The sequence below is a fragment of the Leopardus geoffroyi genome, chromosome D4 (genome assembly GCF_018350155.1).
Source record: "Leopardus geoffroyi isolate Oge1 chromosome D4, O.geoffroyi_Oge1_pat1.0, whole genome shotgun sequence".
NCBI lineage: Eukaryota > Metazoa > Chordata > Mammalia > Carnivora > Felidae > Leopardus > Leopardus geoffroyi.
In genome coordinates this window covers 32,016,584-32,035,333 of record NC_059342.1, presented here as the reverse complement: position 1 = coordinate 32,035,333, position 18,750 = coordinate 32,016,584, and the positions used below count along the sequence as shown (strand labels likewise).

The window sequence follows — 18,750 nt, the reverse complement described above, 5'->3', positions numbered from 1 at the left end:
TAATAGGAAACTGCATGGCCTAAATCTGAACACCAAAACGGCTACACTTGAAGTGTAAGGGTGGTTGAGATAAATAAACCTCACCTGCAGAAGGGGAATGCTAGGAAGCTCTGGCACTAGATGGAGGGAAAATCATTCTGAGGATGATTCCTCATGAAAAGTCAGCCCCCACACGGGTTTGTAGTTTGAAATCACACTACCTGTGTGTTTCCAAAAGCCTGAAATAGAGAATTAAATATCAAATGGTTTCAGGTTGGTAGTATCCCAAGACAAATGGGAAAGGCAAACACAAATCCTATCTTGATGAACTCAGCTTCAGCCCAAGCCATAAAGTATTCATCCACACAGAAAAATTTCCAGGGCAAATGAATAGTTTGCAGTCAAGATTTATAAAACAAATAAAAATACTTGGCAACATGATGAAAGCCACAGAAGGAACAGACAACAGAAGCCAACCTGAAAGTTGATTCATGTATTAGAACAATCAGAAATGACATTTTGAACAACTGGTTTTAATATCTTTAGGTAGAGTTTTAAAAATATTGAAAAAATGAATAAGGAAAATTTAGAGTTGAAAAAGATCCAAATAGAATATCTAGAAATAAAAAATACAATGTTGAAATTAAAGCTTCATTAAATAGCAGATTAAATGGCAGATTACACATAGTGAATTAGATGAAGAATCATGAAGTAGAAAATATATCTGAAAATATTCATTAGAAAACAATTTAAAGACACATAGAGATGGAAAATACGAAAAAGAGGGTGAGAAACTTGAAGGACGGAATTGGACAGTCTAATGTGTATCTATTTGGAATTTTAGAAGAAGATGATAAAATAGGGAAAATATTTGAAGGTAAATAAAGATTAAGAACTTTCCAGAATTATTGAAAGACTCCAATCCTCAGATCTAAGAATCCCAAGCAAGTTTAAAAAATTAAAGAAATCCATTAAATAATGAGGAAGGTTTTAGAAGATGTAATTAAAGCTGAGTCACAGAAAATAGTTCTGGCAGAGCATTCCGTATAAGGTGGCAGAAAAACAAGGTGGGAGCAGATAGATCTAAAATCTCAGCCTGGACAAATGCTTTTCAGAGTCATGCACATGGAAAAAGCAGATGCCAAGCCACAGAATGTGTATTGACTTGAGTCACTAAGTTGTGAATTAGTTCTCAAAACTGGAGATGAAATACAATCTGTCTTGCTTCAGTTCACTGCTTTAGACCTGGCTTGTTTTACTTTTTAAATTTTTATTTGTACCTAGATCCACAAAGGAAGACAACTTGCAAAGGTAGTGTCCCAAGACAAATGTGTATAACATTTGTATATATTTTAAAATATGTCATCTCTGTTCATGAAAAGATAGTAATTGCATCTATGTATATGTATGTATGGGAGATTTATTTCTGAGTCTTGCCTAATTCTCTGCAAATATGTACCAAAAAGTGTTAAGAACATCTCTGAATTGGCAACAATATAAGCAAAACAGATTGCTTAACCAAGGATGAAAACTTGCCCATTAATATTAGCTTTGACTCTGGGGATAGTCCCCAGATTCCAAAGCCTAAAGTAAGTTAATATTTTCAAAATTTGAAATCCTAACAAGGATACAAGTCTTTGGGAAGTATCCTAAATTCTATCAAGTGACTTACCATTTGTTATTCAAGAGAAACATACATGAGTTTTAGGCAAAGATTTACATTTTGAAGCACATCTTCTGAGTAAAATGTAATGTATCTTTAACTTGGCTCTAAAGAGGTCGACTTGGCACATATAACACATAAAACATTGATGAGGAGACATTTATTCCAGATACCACAGATATATATGTAAAGCCAATGAAAGTACACTTAACTTCAATTTCCAGTGCACAGGGATGCCACTTAGATACTTCTGGAATCGATTCTGGGAACTAATAGGCTTCATATGAAGGCAGCTTTGGAAAACTAAGGAATAACAAGAGGAATTTCTAAAAGGATGAGCCAGATATTTATGGAAATGTGGAAAGTGGAACTCAAGTCTCTAAAATTTAGAAGCAAGAGAAGGCAGCCTGAGGCAGCAGCTGAGATAACAAAACTTTGCATTGGTGGAAGATAAATGTAGCAGATCTCCTTTAAAAAAATAAGAAAAACATTTAAAAAAGTTTTCTCTTTAAGAATGGAAATCAACTACTTTTTAGTCAAGTGCTTGCTAGCTACATTATGAAGACTAAAGATAAGTTTCAAAAATAGATATAAAAGATAAGTTGCAAAAGATAAGTTTCAGACTCCTGACACCCAGCCAGAAGATAAGAATTGTCCTTGTGCTAAGAAACCAGTCAGCCAATGAGCCTTTACTATTTTGATGTCACATGCAGAATCTCAAGATGATCTGGTTTATCAAATGCTTGCGATAAATTACACAAAGCAGATACTTTGTTAAATTATACATCATTTGAACAATGTTTAAATCAAGAAAAATAATCAGGGTGGATTATTGTTAGCTCATAATGATTTAACAATACTTTAAACTTTCTTAAAGTATGTTGTGTTCAAAGTCTATAAAAAAACTACCTCTTTCTGCCATCTTGGAGCCTGAGGAGACCTGCTGGGAACAGTACTCCTAAAACGACAGAAGGCTGTAGTCCAAGGCCATTTTTGCTGGCTATCAGTAGGGTCTCTGGAACCAGAGGGAGCACACAGCTCTTCTTAAAATTGAAGGTGTTTATGCTCGAGATGGAAATGAATTCTACCAAGCAAGAGATGCATCTATGTGTACAAATCAAAGAACAACCCAGTGACTCCTGGTGACAAATTTAGTAATCTAAAAAATCCTAGTAATCTGGTAAAAATAACTCACGCTCATGGAAACAGTGGTACAGTCATGCCAAATTCCAAAGTCACCTTCCTGCTAAAGTCACAGAATCCCTGTGATGCTATACTCCTTAAGGATTTAAATTTACTGAAAAGCAAATAAATAAAAAAGTAGGTTTGTTAAAAATAAAACAAAACAAAACAACCACACAGTCTATCGAAACTAAATTTGTGACCATGGGGTTAAGAGAATAATCCTTTTTTTTTTTTCCCACCAAGGTAGGACACTTAAAAAAAGTGGTTCCTGACTTTTTCCCCCCTGAATCCCAAATACAATATAATGGTTCTTCCTCCCCCCACCCATTAATGTTGCTTTGCAACTGGGACACAAAAAACAAATGCCTCAACCCCAAAATTACAATCTTAGGGAAGATATATATTTTTCTAAAGTGTGTCTGCTAGCTAACTCAAGTCTGGGGAAAAATTACTAGCTGCCCCAGACTGACATAATGCCCGCCTATCAAAATGGCTAAAATGAAGAAGATAGAAAATATCAAGTATTTGCAAGGATTTGGGACAAATGGAATTATACATGGCTGATTAGAGTATAAATTGCTACAACCACTTTGGGAAATAATTTGGTAGCATTCACTAAAGCTGAGCATGTGCATACTTTTGACCAAGCAATTCTACTTGAAGGTATATATGAAAGGCATAAAAATGCCAAAAGACATAGTAAGAGAATGTTCATAGCAGTCTTAGTTATATAACTCTAAACTGGAAACATGGAAAATGTTCATCTACATTATAACAGATAAATTGTAACACATTTATTTAGAGGAATTCTAACCAGTAATAAGAATAAACATATGTGCAACTACACAGAGGGATCTCACAAACATAATGTTGAGTGAAAAGCTAGACAAAAAACATATACTGTATGAATTCATTTGTAAATAGTTCAAAACCCCACAAATTGAATAGGTGGTGTTTGATGTTAGAAAGTAAAATACTATTCTTGAGGTAGAGAGTAGTGACTAGAAGAGGGCATAAGGACACTCTGAGTTCTATACTCCTATTTCTTTAAATAATTACTGAGGTTGGTTTACCTTGTAACAAACCATTAAGCTATACAGTCAGATTTGTGCAGTGTTTGTGTGTGTATGTTATATGTTAATGAAATTTTTTTTTAAGTTAAAGGAAAGAGAAGACTATCAGTGAATTCTAAAATGTACACATTCCATATTCTTAAATGTGGTGGTCAAAGAGACACTGACAGAATTAAATAAGCCCTCTAAATTGTGGTTAAAAAGAATTAAAGAAGTGTCAGTGTCTGTGTTTAAGAATGCATTGAGCTGGGGCGCCTGGGTGGCGCAGTCGGTTAAGCGTCCGACTTCAGCCAGGTCACGATCTCGTGGTCCGTGAGTTCAAGCCCCGCGTCGGGCTCTGGGCTGATGGCTCAGAGCCTGGAGCCTGTTTCCGATTCTGTGTCTCCCTCTCTCTCTGCCCCTCCCCCGTTCATGCTCTGTCTCTCTCTGTCCCAAAAATAAATAAACATTGAAAAAAAAATTTAAAAAAAAAGAATGCATTGAGCTGACTGGAAAATGGTCAGACAGGAAATGAACACATTCTCTTCTTCCCTTTGTACAAAATAAGTGGTTCTGATATGCCTGATTAAAGACTTAGTTTTCATACAGAGAAAGACAGATACCACATGTTTTCACTCTTAGGTGGATCCTGAGAAACTTAACAGAAACCCATGGGGGAGGGGAAGGAAAAAAAAAAAAAAAAGGAGGTTAGAGTGGAAGAGAGCCAAAGCATAAGAGACTCTTAAAAACTGAGAACAAACTGAGGGTTGATGGGGGGTGGGAGGGAGAGAGGGTGGGTGATGGGTATTGGGGAGGACACCTTTTGGGATGAGCACTGGGTGTTGTATGGAAACCAATTTGACAATAAACTTCATATATTGAAAAAAAAAGACTTAGTTTTCTGACCTGAAAAAATTGAAAATTAATCAGATTAAAAGAGATTTTTCAGGTGTTTTTCGGAGTAAGGCAGAATCCTCAGGGTAACTTTGAAAAGAGTTTGACTGCCCTTTGCAGAAGTTCTTAAAAACGAAAAATGGTTTGAGTTCTGCAGAAATCAGAGGATGTCAACAACCTGGGAAGTTATTTGTTACCTAGGATGAATGTTGTTTCTTAGCTGACAAATCTCTTTTCTTTCACCAAAGACAAAATTTAGATATGCAGAAACATAACCATTCACGGCAATCCTGTCTATCTGCCAACAGTGTCTAGGACTAGGCACGTAACCCAGATCTTGCCAATGAGACAAAGGGGTGGCGTATCTGGGACTTGTGGGACAATTTTTCTCGTTAGGAGTAAGAACTTTTTGACTTTTTGACTTTGCCTCTGTGAAGATGTAATTTTCAGAGCTGGGCCAACAATATCTCATAAAGGAAGAGACCATGGACAGTCTGAGGGTGGCAGAGTAGAAGGATGAGAAGAGCCTGGGTCTTGGTGACGTCCTTGATTCTTTGCACCAACTCTGGTATTGCCCACTTCAGAACTTCTTGTTAAGTAAGCACCAAGTGTCCTTATATTTTAAGCCATATCCAATTCATTATTATATTTTTGCAGCCAAAGCATATCAAGTGATACAAATTCTCTTTGGGTTTTTTTTTTTTTTTCCTAAATGTAATCTACATCGGCTTTTTCTAAATCCTAAAATGAAATGGCAAACAACTAATGTATTCTGGACATTGTCTTAATCATATCTTTAAATACAGCTGGATTATTTAAGCATTTCCCCTGCCCTCCCCCTGCCATGCTCAAAGTTCTTTTTTTCCTTTAGTTTTTAATGTAGTAAAAATATATATAACATAAAACTTATCATCTAACCATTTTTCAGTGTGCATTTCAGTAGTGTTACTAGGTCTGTTCTGCAGCAGGTATCTACAAGTTTTTCATCTTGCAAAACTGAAACTATATTCATTGCACAACAATTCCCCATTTCCTTCTTCCCCAGGCCCCTGTCAAAACTGTCCTACTCTCTGTTTCTGTATGTTTGGCTACTGTAGATTCCTCACATAAGTGGACTGATATAGTATACAGTATTTGTGTCTGGCTTATTTCGCTTAGAATGATGTCCTTAAGGTTCATCCATGTTGTAGCATCTGACAAGATTCTTTCTTTTAACATTGAATAATATTCTATTGTATGTATATACCACATTTTCTTTATCCATTTATTGGTGAATGGACATTTGGGTTGATTTTACCTATTGGCTATTTTGAATAATATGGCATTGAACATGGGTGTACAAATATCTCTTCAAGATTTTGCTTTCAATTCTTTTGGATATATACGCAAAAGTGGGATTGCAGGATAATATAGTAGTTCTATTTTTAATTTTATGAGGAACCTTCATACTGTTTTCCATATCAGCTAAACAGTTTAATATTTAAATAATGTTATATTTAAAAAATTATGGCATAATAATATGGATGTATAAATCGATATGTTATAAACAATAACATATTGTATATGAGAGAAAAAGCATGGTATGTCAGAAATAGAAAAGATAAACTGAAAATATTTTGTATCAGGACAAGATTTTGAAAACATATAAGTAACTGAGATGCTTTTTAAAAAATATATTCAGATGGCCAATAGCAGTACTGTTATTACTATTTTTACAATTAATTCTATAGATTGCCAATGTACTATTATATTATTATTTTTGCAAAACATCAATTGGATTTGTTTACCAAAAACTTTTACATGTATAAATTTGTCTCAATTTGTGTGTAAAATTGATTATGAAAATTACATATACATATACATATTGGTCATTGTGCTTGGACAAATAGTGACAAAATGAAATGACTTGTAAACACTTCGAACAAAGTTAACATTCTATTTATAAAGTGAACTTTTAAACAGGTTTTCATATCCTCCAGTAACTAATGTAGCTAACAAAGGGGCAAAAACAACAACTGTCAATAAGGTATTAACATTTTCAAAGTCAAAAAAACTGAAACAATTGGGCCAAAGTATAAATAAAAAATATATTTTTAATTAAAATATTTGAATTTTATTATTTTTTTCAAGTGTAGAATTTCGTGATTTATCCCTTATATTCAACATCCCATGCTCATCACATAGTAAAATAGGTAAAAACTCAAGTAGGTATATAATAAAGTGATGTTGGAACTCCATTGAAATTGCCAAAATGAACTCGTGATTTTATATATACAGATTTTCTCCCCTATCTCTGTAACTGAACTAATTTAATGTCAGTAGTAAAATGAAATAATCTACTATATATCCCAGGGCCCATATTTTGTAATCTAATAATGTTCTCCACTAAAGAAATCAAAGTTCTTTGGAGAATAGCTGGTTTCTGTTACAGGTAGAAGACATGCAAGATGAGCCTGAATAAGTTGTTGCCTGAAAGCAGTGATGCATTTTGTAGAGTTCTAAGGTGATTAATAAAAGAGCAAATGAACCAGCATAAAAGGCTTCTATGTGCCAAATAGTGGCAATTTGAGTCAAAACAATAAAAAAATTATAGCTAATCAAAACAAGGTAAGTTTGAAAATGATTTATTTACAACAATGTCAACAAAAATCATGAGTCCATAATGATGCTCAAAAGAGAAAAGCACTAAAAACTCTTTTCTCTTCAAAATATCATTTCAGAATACCTATATTCGTAAGTTAATTGTAAATATTTTCTCATAATATGTGAAAGTTTTTCCTTGTACAAAGACTGAAATTACTGCTTGCATAACTTTTATAGGAATTTTCTCCTATGTTTGGGATATGTCTATCAAATAGTTACAGAAATACTGGCCAAATTATTAATACTTATGTAAAACTTTAGATATTCCACACCACCCTCACTGACACATTATCTCAGATTAGCTGGTATAGTCCAAAATCAGAATGAGAGTCCCTTCTAATGCTGATATTCAGTGGGCATGCTGAATATGCTCCATGTGGCTGGTTCTTTTATTTATTTCTGCTTATGCCATACCAGAACATCAGAACATACATGAACATCATCACCCGTGGATAAACCAAGAGATATTTTTCACAACCAAATAGCCACCTAGTAATAAACTGTATCATATATTAGATGATATTAAATTTGATTATTAAGAGAAATTTAAAAATTAACAGTATGGTAGCTTTCTTTCCTTTCTTTCCCTTCCTTCCTCCTTCCTTCCTTCCTTCCTTCCTTCCTTCTTTCCTTCTTTCCTTCTTCCTTTCTTCCTGCCTTCCTGTCTTTCTTTCTTTCTTTCTTTCAAATTACATTACATTTGAAACTTTTAAAAATCACTTAACTCTCTTTAAGAAAAAAAATATGTAAACTGCTTGATAGCATTTCTTACTGCCACTGATAGAGCAACAGGCTAAGAAGTTAGAGTGGTTGATATTGAACACAGCAGAGATGCAAAACAATGAACCTCTGTCAAACTCTTTAAGAAAGCATTGAATCTTTGCTAGGAAATTCAAGAGAAGTAATGAGCAAACCATGATTGCTAAATGTCTCAGATGCACTAGTATTGTGAGGGAAAATTGTGGCAATCATCTAATTTTTGAGGTGTTCAGAGTGAAGAGGAATTAGATGTAGACTGTTGTGCTAATTAAAAGTGAAAGCAATCAGCCAAGTTTGTGGGTTCTGGCAATACCAACGGGAATGGCAAAAGAAAGTTACATAAGAAAATGGTGGATGGCAGGGAAACTTCTTCAGATGGCAATGAATGTAGACCTAAAAAAATAGGTGGAAAGTTTTAATGTCATCTCACTAATGTTTCTGTATTTGGAAATCATGGAAACTGAATTGAAAATCGCTTTACAAAAAGATTAAGGTCATACTAAATGAAGTTGTTTGGAATCCATCTTCCTTCTTGGTCCTTTTCCTTCATGGGACTTAACTCTGGATTTTAACCTCTGGTTTGAAATTTCCTGACTGCGTTATCTTGGGTTAGTACAATCTTTCCAAATCTTACTTGTTTAACTTTATAAATGGAGAATGTTATTATCTTACAGAAGTGCTGAGGATTAAATGGGATAATGGGGGGAAAATAACTCGTTTAGTACATGTTCAGTGATTAATAAAGTTACCTTTAATGACTACTTCTGGCTTGCTTTATCTTTATAGGTATCAGAACACCTCTCTAAGGTAGGATTTTTTGTTGTTATTATTATTGGTTTGTTTATTTTTATATCTTGCACCAGAGGAAAAAAATTCAGGGTCACGAAAGTTAAGATCCAAAATCACGCAAGTAGTCAATGATAGATGATGGATTTAAGGCCTGTCTGGCTCAAAAAATATGTGTATTTTTACTATTACGCTATATTGCACTCAAAGCAAAAACAAAAACAAAAGTGTTCACAGATATAGCATGATCTACCAATAGTAACAAGGCTAGCATGAGAGTATCTGCCAGGAGTCTGTTACAGGGAAGAAATGCTCCAAACTCCTTATTTACCCATAACTATCCTACAATAATGAACTTTGCCTCTCCTGTGAGGCTGTTTCCTCTTAAAGCTTTCTTTGGCATGCAGATGTCAACACCAGAGAACCCAGAAGGAAACTGAAAAAAAGATTAGAGGTTTTTACCATGATTTCCTGAAGTCCTTGAACCAAGCATCGTTTTTTTTTTTTTTTTTTTTTTTTTGAAGGAATTAAGATTTCTTTCTGCTCTTCAAGGAGATTATTTTTGGTCTTGTTTCTAAATGTCCCTGCTATAAGCTGTGATATAAATAAGAAAGATTCTGACAGACGCTCTTGATTCTTACCATGTCTGCCAAAATTTCAACTTGTTGAATGAAAGATACATAGATTTTGGCACAGTCACACTCACATCTCCAAAAATGACCTCATGCTATCAGATTTACTGGCATAAAAATTCCCTGAATTTTCTTCCTCCCAATGCTGTCCCTTCTGCAGTACTTCCCTGTAAAGATTTTTTTTTAATTTTTTTTTTAACGTTTATTTTTGAGACAGAGAGAGACAGAGCACGAACGGGGGAGGGGCAGAGAGGGAGGGAGACACAGAATGGGAAGCAGGCTCCAGGCTCTGAGCCATCAGCCCAGAGCCCCACGCGGGGCTCAAACTCACTGACCACGAGATAGATCGTGACCTGAGCTGAAGTCGGACACTTAACCAACTGAGCCACCCAGGCGCCCCTTCCCTGTAAAGATTTAATTCTGCATGAGTATCTCCAAAAAAGGCCTTGTTCTGTCAAATACTCACATAAATATTCCTTGGTGTTTATTTTTTCTCCCTTCTGTGCTTCACATACACACACCCAACAGTATTTGCTTGTAATGATTTAATTCCCCCATGAGTGAACCTTTTACAACTGAATCTCACACACATTCCCAGAAGTTAGTTGTAAGTTCTGTTTCTTTAACCCTCTGCAGACCCTAACCAGGAGTGGCAGTTTCCATTTCTCAGTCTCTTGCCTTACTTTTAGCCCTGTTTCAAACCCTAAGTAAAAATTCTCCTAAGAATTCTTCCCTCTCTATAAATGGGAAAAAGAAAGAGGTACATTCTGGCTGTATATATTGTAAGCTAAACAGTGATGGGAAATCGAAAAATATCTAGGTCATTGCTGAGAAAATGCTTTATGTAGCTACCAGCCAAGGTTTCATGAGAAATCTAGGATCCTTTCAGAGAAGAATGGAGAAAATGTGAAATTTGAGCTGCAGAGTTATGCTTGTTCAGAGAGTTAACTATTTAAGCATATTACTCAATTCTGTGATTCTTCTCAAGCACGCTAAACTTTGGGAAATAGAGGACTCTGAAGTTTTCTGAACACAGAGCCATGCCCTTTTGGGGCAAAATTTAAAGAGGGGCATCAAGTATTCTAAAGACAAATGTGAGAAGCAATAGGTAGGGATATTGGGAACAGCATAGGACCACAGTATACAGGGATGATTCAAGCTGAAGAAGCACAGGGCTGAGGAGGGAGTGAGAGTCAGGAAGATCCAACCACACTTTTGTGGTGGGGGAGAAAAACTTACTATAAATACTATTAATAATCAATTTTAGCAATTTATTAATGATTTTCCAAATCACCCAAAGGAAATCAAAGTGGAATTATAAGTTAGTAGCAACTATCATTATCAACTTTTACTAGTATTGGCAATAAATAGCAACAATTCAGCCTAATCCTTTACTTTATAGAAGTAAAAAATAGTTCTCCATGGTTCCCAAGATCTTATTTTGCCAAACCTGAGAAAAAAATCTACCAGAATGTTAGTCTTATTCTTACCGTGTAATCTTGTTTTGATTTCTCCTCTGAAAAGCAGCAGTTCTGTGTTCAGAGGGCTTGCAGATTCTATTTATTACTCAAAGTTTGGCAGAGAATCAAATTGCCAAAGGAGGGAGATCTGAGTGAGTGAGATTTTGGCAGGTTTTAATTGCATGTAAAGAGCCAATAGAATTACAATCCTGTCAACATTCAAGATTCCCTACTTTCTGCCTTCTCCTCATCTCCATCTTAAAATTTAATTAAACAATTATGGATTTTATGTTTTGTGGTTTTTTATTTCCAACTCACATCAGAATTATCTCACATGCAATCCCCACTCCCATCTGCAACTCACAATCCTCTGCCCCCACACATTACAACTTGGCTCTCTTCAAAGTTGAACTTCACCCCCAGCACTGTTCATACTGAAGTTTTTGGAAGAAGTTTTAGGTGATGATGAGAAGTTCCTGAACTTACCTTCTTCTCCCATGAACACACCAAATCTACAGCTATGTATGGATCATTTTCTTCTGAAATAGATATGAAAAGTAGATGAACTGCTCTTCAAAACAAAGAATAGCAACAAAAGGATACAACAAAGATAAAAAGACCACATAAAGATGGGTAGGAGAGGCAAAGACACAGTCTCACAAAAACCCCATCCCCTGGCATGGCAACACAGAACAGGAAGGGATATCACCAGATTAATGTGGAGTTATCAGAAGAGTGAAGGGTTAGAATCCAATATTGGGTGCTCCAGCCTGTGGGATCTACATGGGAAATATAAGGCCCCAGGAAATCTACAAGTCCCAAAATGCAAAAAGAAACTGAGATTCTCTTCTTGGAGAACTCACACGTGGCCTTACTTGCCCCAAGACTCAGTAAAACAAAACAAAACAAAACAAAACAAAACAAAACAAAACAAAACAAAACAGCAGTTTGAAAAGCACCTAGACTCTATGTGAGGACATCCATTTGCTGATCTGGAAGTATTGGCTGGAAGGATGGGATAATTGAGGTGCCTCCTGGAAATGGAGACGCTGGTGGATACAGTTGTTGCATTCTCCACATAGCCTGCAAGCACAGGCAGGTGAGCTCAGATACAGCACCCTCTCACCAACTTGTGTGGGAGGGAGGAGGAAAATGGTTATAGCACTTGCTTAGGCCAGAGAGCGCAGGCAGTTGTAGTGATTCCCCACTTCCTGGCTGGAGTGAGCAAGAGCAAGTAGTTACCACATTCCACCTTTCAGCTTAAAGCTGGTGTTTGTGCACAGACAAGGCACTCTTGCACTACATTCCTAAAGTATGTAGGGGCATGCAGTGAAGACATTTGCCTGCTGCATTTCTGAAGCTGGTGAATGTGGCCTACCCCCTATACTCTCTAGCTGCCTTGCCCAAACCAATGGGCATGTGCAATCCACACAGGGGACACACTTTAATTGCCTGGCCCTGGTGGCCAAGACTGTAACAATTGGAAAGACAGTTCTTGGCAGGCCATTAGCCTTGGGCACTGCACAGACAGAAAAACCCCAATCTTCCTATGAAAAAGGCTTACTTAGCCTGGAGCTTCAGCCTGAGGGACAAGCTTTAGTATCCCACACATCTAGAGGGTAGGAGTGCTTTCAGGGAATATAAGCAGGGATACAAAACCCTTGCACACCCCCTTGGCCTTGCTAGAGGTTGGTGAGACTTCCCAGAAGCTAATACACTTTTTAAAAAAATATATTTATTTATTTATTTATGTATTTGTTTGTTTTTAATTTACATTCAAGTTAGTTAGCATACAGTGCAATAATGTTTTCAGGAGTAGATTCCAGTGATTCATTCCCTATTTATAATGCTCAGTGCTCATCCCAACAAGTGTCTTCCTTAATGCTCCTTACCCAATTTGCCCATCACCCCACCCACAGGCCCTCCAGCAACCCTCGGTTTGTTCTCTGCATTTAAGTCTCTTCTATTTTGCCCCCCTTCTTGTTTTTATATTCTTTTTGTTTTCCTTCCCTTACATTCATCTGTTTTCTATCTTAAATTCCTCATATGAGTGAAGTTACATGATATTTGTCTTTCTCTGACCAATTTCGCTTAGCATAATACTCTTTAGTTCCATCCACATAGTTGCAAATGGCAAGATTTCATTCTTTTTGATTGTAATAGTCCACATATATATTGTGTATATATACCACATCTTTATCCATTCATCTGTTGATGGGTATTTGGGCTGTTTCCATACTTTGGTATTCATAGCACTGCTAAAAACATTGGGGTGCATGTGCCCCTTTGAAACAGCACACTTGTATCACTTCTGTATATACCTAGTAGTGCAATTTCTGGGTCATAGGGTACTTCTATTTTTAACTTTTTGAGGAACCTCCATACTGTTTTCCAGAGTGGCTGTACTAGTTTGCATTCCCGCCAACAGTGCAAAAGAGATACTCTTTTCCCACAACCTTGCCAACATCTGTTGTTGCCTGAGTTGTTAGTTTCAGCCATTATGACTGGTGTGAGGGGGTATCTCATTGTGGTTTTAATTTGTATTTCCCTGATGATGAGTGATGTAGATCATTTTTTTATATGTCTGTTAGCCATCTGGAAAGCCTTCTTCTTTGGAGAAGTGTCTATTCATGTCTTTTGCCCATTTCTTCACTGGATTATTTGTTTTTTGGGTGTTGAGTTTTATAAGTTCTTTATAGATTTGGATACTAATAATCCTTTATCTGATATGTCATTTGCAAATATCTTCTCTCATTCTATCAGTTGCTTTTAGGTTTGCTGATTGTTTCCTTCACTGCGCAGCTTCTTATCTTGATGAGATCCCAATGGTTCATTTTTGCTTTTGTTTCCCTTGCCTCTGGAGACGTGTTGAGTAAGAAGTTGCTGCAGCGGAGGTCAAAGAGGTTTTGCCTGCTTTCTCCTCTAGAATTTTTATGGCTTCCTATTTTACGTTTAGTTCTTTCACCCATTTTGAGTTTATTTTTGTGTATGGTATAAGAAAGGTCATTTTCTGCATGTCTCTGTCCAGTTTTCCCTTAGCCATTTGCTGAAGAGTCTTGTTTTTATTCCATTGGATATTCTTTCCTGCTTTGTCAAATATTAGATGGCCATAAATTTGTGGGTCCACTTCTGGGTTCTCTACTCTGTTTCATTGATCGAAGTGTCTGTTTTGGGGCCAGTACCATACAATCTTGGTTACAGCTTTGTAATACATCTTGAAGTCCAGGACTGTGATACCTCCAGCTTTGTCTTCTTTTTCAGGATTGCTTTGGCTATTGGGGTATTTTCAGGTTCCATACAAATTTTATGATTGTTTTTTCTAGTTCTGTGAAGAATTCTGATGTTATTTTGATAGGGATTGCTTTGAATATGTAGATTGCTTTGGGTAGTATCAACATTTTAACAATTTTTGTTTTCCAATCCAGGAGCATGGAATGTTTTTCCATTTTTTTGTGTCCTCTTCAATTTCTTTCATAAGCTTTCTATAATTTTCAGTGTATAGATTTTTCACCTCTTTGGCTAGGTTTATTCCTAGGTATTTTATGGTTTTTGGTGCAATTGTAAATGGGATCGATTCCTTGATTTCTCTTTCTGTTGCTTCATTATTTGTGTATAGAATTGCAACCAATTTCTGTGTATTTATTTTATATCCTGTGACTTTACTGAATTCATGGATCATTTCTAGCAGTTCTTTGGTGGAATCTTTTGGGTTTTCCATATAGAATATCATGTCATCTGCAAAGAGGGAAAGTTTGACTTCCTGTTTGCCAATCTGGATGCTTTTATTCCTTTGTGTTGTCTGATTGACGAGGCTAAGACTTCCAATACTGTGTTGAAAAACAGTGGTGAGAGTGAACATCCTGTCATGTTCCTGACCTTAGGGGGAAAGCTCTCAGTTTTCCCCATTCAGGATGTATATTAGCGATGGGTCTTTCATATACAGCCTTTATGATCTTGAGGTATGATCCTTCTATCCCTACTTTCTTCAGGGTTTTTATCAAGAAAGGTTGCTTGTTGTCAAGCTATGTCATCAAATGCTTTCTCTGCATCTACTGAGAGGGTCATGTGGTTCTTGTCCTTTTTTTTTTTTTAATTGGTGTGATGTATCACATTGATTGTTTTGCAGGTATCAAGTCCTGTATCTTAGGTATAAATCTCATTTGATCATGGTGAATAATTCTTTTAATGTATTGTTGGATCCGGTTGGCTTCATGGAATGAGTTTGGAAATTTTCTTTCCATTTCTATTTTTTGGGACAGCTTCAAAAGAATAGGCGTTAATTCTTCATTAAATGTTTCGTAGGATGCCCCTGGAAAGCCATCTCGCCCTGGACTCTTGTTTTTTGGGAGATTTTTAAATTACTAATTCTATTTCTTTACAGGTTTTGTGCCTGTTCAAATTTTCTGTTTCTTCTTATTTCAGTTTTCATAGTTTTCTATGTTTCTAGGAATTTGTTCATATCTCCCAGATTGCCCAATTTATTGGCATATAATTGCTCATAATATTATCTTATACTGTTTGTATTTCTGCACTGTTGGTTGTGATCTCTCCTCTTTAATTCGTGATTTTATTTATTTGGGTCCTTTTTATTTTGTGCCTAACTGGCTAGGGGTTTATCAATTTTGTTAATTCTTTCGAAGAACCAGCTCCCGGTTTCATTAATCTGTTCTACTGTTTTTTGTTGTTGCTTTGTTTTTGTTTTCATTTCGATAGCATTGATTTCTACTCTAATCTCTATTATTTCCTGTCTTCTGCTGGTTTTGGGTTTTATTTACTGTACTTTTCCCAGCTCTTTAAGGTGTAAAGTAGGTTGTGTATCTGAGACCTTTCTTCCTTGTTTAGGAAGGCCAGGATTGCTATATACTTCCCTCTTATGACCACCTTTGCTGTTTCCCAGAGGTTTTGGGCTGTGCTGTTATTATTTACATTGGCTTCCATGTACTTTTAGTTTCCTTTTTAATTTCTTCTTTAGCCCATTCATTCTTTTTTTTTATTTTAATATGAAATTTATTGTCAAATTGGTTTCCATATAACACCCAGTGCTTATTCCAACAGGTGCCCTCCTCAATACCCATCACCCGCCCTTCCCTCCCTCCCACACCCCCATCAACCCTCAGATTGTTCTCAGTTTTTTAAGAGTTTCTCATGGTTTGGCTCCCACCCTCTCTCACTTTTTTTTTTCCCTTTCCCTCCCCCATGGAATCTTCTGTTATATTTCTCAAAATCCACTAAAGAGTGAAAACATATGGTATCTGTCTTTCTCTGTATGACTTATTTCACCTAACATAACACTCTCCAGTTCCATCCACATTGCTACAAAAGGCCATATTTCATTCTTTCTCACGGCCATGTACTACTCCATTGTGTATATAAACCACAAATTATTTATCCATTCATCAGTTGATGGACATTTAGGCTCTTTCCATAATTTGGCTATTGTTGAGAGTGCTGCTATAAACATTGAGGTACAAGTGCCCCTATGCATCAGCACTCCTATATCCCTTCGGTAAATTCCTAGCAGTGCTATTGCTGAATCATAGGATAGATCTATTTTTAATTTTTTGAGGAACCTCCACACTGTTTTCCAGAGCAGCTGTACCAGTTTACATTCCCACCAACAGTACAAGAGGGTTCCCATTTCTCCACATCCTCTCCAGCATCTATAGTCTCCTGATATGTTCATTTTTGTGACTCTCACTGGCTTGAGGTGATATCTGAGTGTGGTGTTGATTTGTATTTCCCTAATGAGGAGCGATGTTGAGCATCTTTTTATGTGCCTCTTGGCCACCTGGATGTCTTCTTTAGAGAAGTGTCTATTCATGTCTTCTTCCCATTTCTTCACTGGATTATTTGTTTTTCAGGTGTGGAGTTTGGTGAGTTCTTTATAAATTTTGGATACTAGTCCTTTGTCCAATATGTCATTTGCAAATATCTTTTCCCATTCCATTGGTTGCCTTTTAGTTTTGTTGATTGTTTCCTTTGCAGTGCAGAAGCTTTTTATTTTCATGAGGTCCCAATAGTTCATTTTTGCTTTTAATTCCTTTGCCTTTGGAGATGTGTCAAGTAAGAAATTGCTGTGGCTGAGGTCAGAGAAGTTTTTTTCTGCTTTCTCCTCTAGTGTTTTGATGGTTTCCTGTCTCACATTCAAGTCCTTTATCCATTTTGAGTTAATTTTTGTGAATGGTGTAAGAAAGTGGTCTAGTTTCAATCTTCTGCATGTTGCTGTCCAGTTCTCCCAGCACCATTTGTTAAAGAGACTGTCTTTTTTTCATTGGATATTCTTTCCTGCTTTGTCAAAAATTAGTTGGCCATACTTTTGTGGGTCTAGTTCTGGGGTTTCTATTCTATTCCATTGGTCTATGTGTCTGTTTTTGTGCCAATACCATGCTGTCTTGATGATTACAGCTTTGTAGTAGAGGCTAAAGTCTGGGTCTCTATCTGGTTTAGGAATCAAAGTAATACTGGCTTCATAGAATGAGTCTGGAAGTTTTTCTTCCCTTTCTATTTTTTGGAACAGCTTGAGAAAGATAGGTATTATCTCTGCTTTAAATGTTTGGTAGAATTCCCTGGGAAGCCATGTGGTCCTGGACTCTTATTTGTTGGGAGATTTTTGATAACTGATTTAATTTATTTGCTGGTTATGGGTCTGTGCAAGCTTTCTATTTCTTTCTGAGTTTTGTAAAGGTGTGGGTGCTTAGAAATTTGTCCATTTCTTCCAGGTTGTCCAGTGTGTTGGCATATAAGTTTTCATAGTATTCCCTGATAATTGCTTGCATTTCTGAGGGATTGGTTGTAATAATTCCATTATCATTCGTGATTTTATCTCTTTTTGAGAAGCCTGGCTAGGTGTCTATCAATTTTGTTCATTTTTTTTAAAAAAACATTGGTTCCATTGATCTGCTGTACTGTTTTTTAGATTCTATATTTTTTATTTCTGCCCTGATCTTTATTATTTATCTTTTTCTGCTGGGCTTGGAGAGTCTTTGCTGTTCTGCTTCTAGTTCCTTTAGGTGTGCTGTTAGATTTTGTATTTGGGATTTTTCTTGTTTCTTGAGATAGGCCTGGATTGCAATGTGTTTTCCTCTTAGGACTGCCTTCGCTGCATCCCAAAGCGTTTGGATTGTTGTCTTTTCATTTTCATTTGTTTCCATACATTTTTTAATTTCTTCTCTAATTGCCTGGTTGACCCACTCATTCTTTAGTAGGGTGTTATTTAACCTCCATGCTTTTGGAGATTTTCCAGACTTTCTCCTGTGGTTGATTTCAAGTTTCATAGCATTGTGATCTGAAAGTGTGCAAGGTATGATCTCCATTCTTGTATACTTATAAAGGGCTGTTTTGTGACTCAGTATGTGATCTATCTTGGAGAATGTTCCATGTGCACTCGAGAAGAAAGTATATTCTGTTGTTTCAGGATGCAGAGTTATGGATATATCTGTCACGTCCATCTGATCCAATGTATCATTCAGGGCCCTTGTTTCTTTATTGATCCTGTGTCTAGATGATCTATCCATTGCTGTAAGTGGAGTATTAAAGTCCCCTGGAATTACCACATTCTTATCAATAAGGTTGCTTATGTCTGTGATTAATTGTTTTATATATTTGGGTGCTTCCAAATTCGGTGCATAGACATTTGTATTTGTTAGCTTTTCCTGATGGATAGACCCTGTAATTATTATCTAATGTCCTTCTTCATC

General features: G+C 36.3%; 1 protein-coding gene across 6 annotated transcripts in view; it reads right to left on the bottom strand.

The window, feature by feature from the left end:
- The window catches only part of IL33 (interleukin 33), a 38,320-nt gene extending 26,982 nt beyond the window's left edge, over positions 1 to 11,338 (bottom strand). For 2 of the 6 annotated variants that reach the window (XM_045467457.1, XM_045467461.1), the window contains exons 1-2: positions 11,084 to 11,159; positions 85 to 218 (exon numbers count right to left, since the gene is read on the bottom strand). The gene's annotated coding sequence lies outside the window, so the exon portion shown is untranslated. Of the gene's footprint in view, positions 1 to 84; positions 219 to 11,083 lie in introns of all 6 variants that reach the window. The other 4 variants (XM_045467456.1, XM_045467455.1, XM_045467462.1 and 1 more) reach the window with 4 other exon arrangements.
- Between the last annotated feature and the right edge of the window lie 7,412 nt (positions 11,339 to 18,750).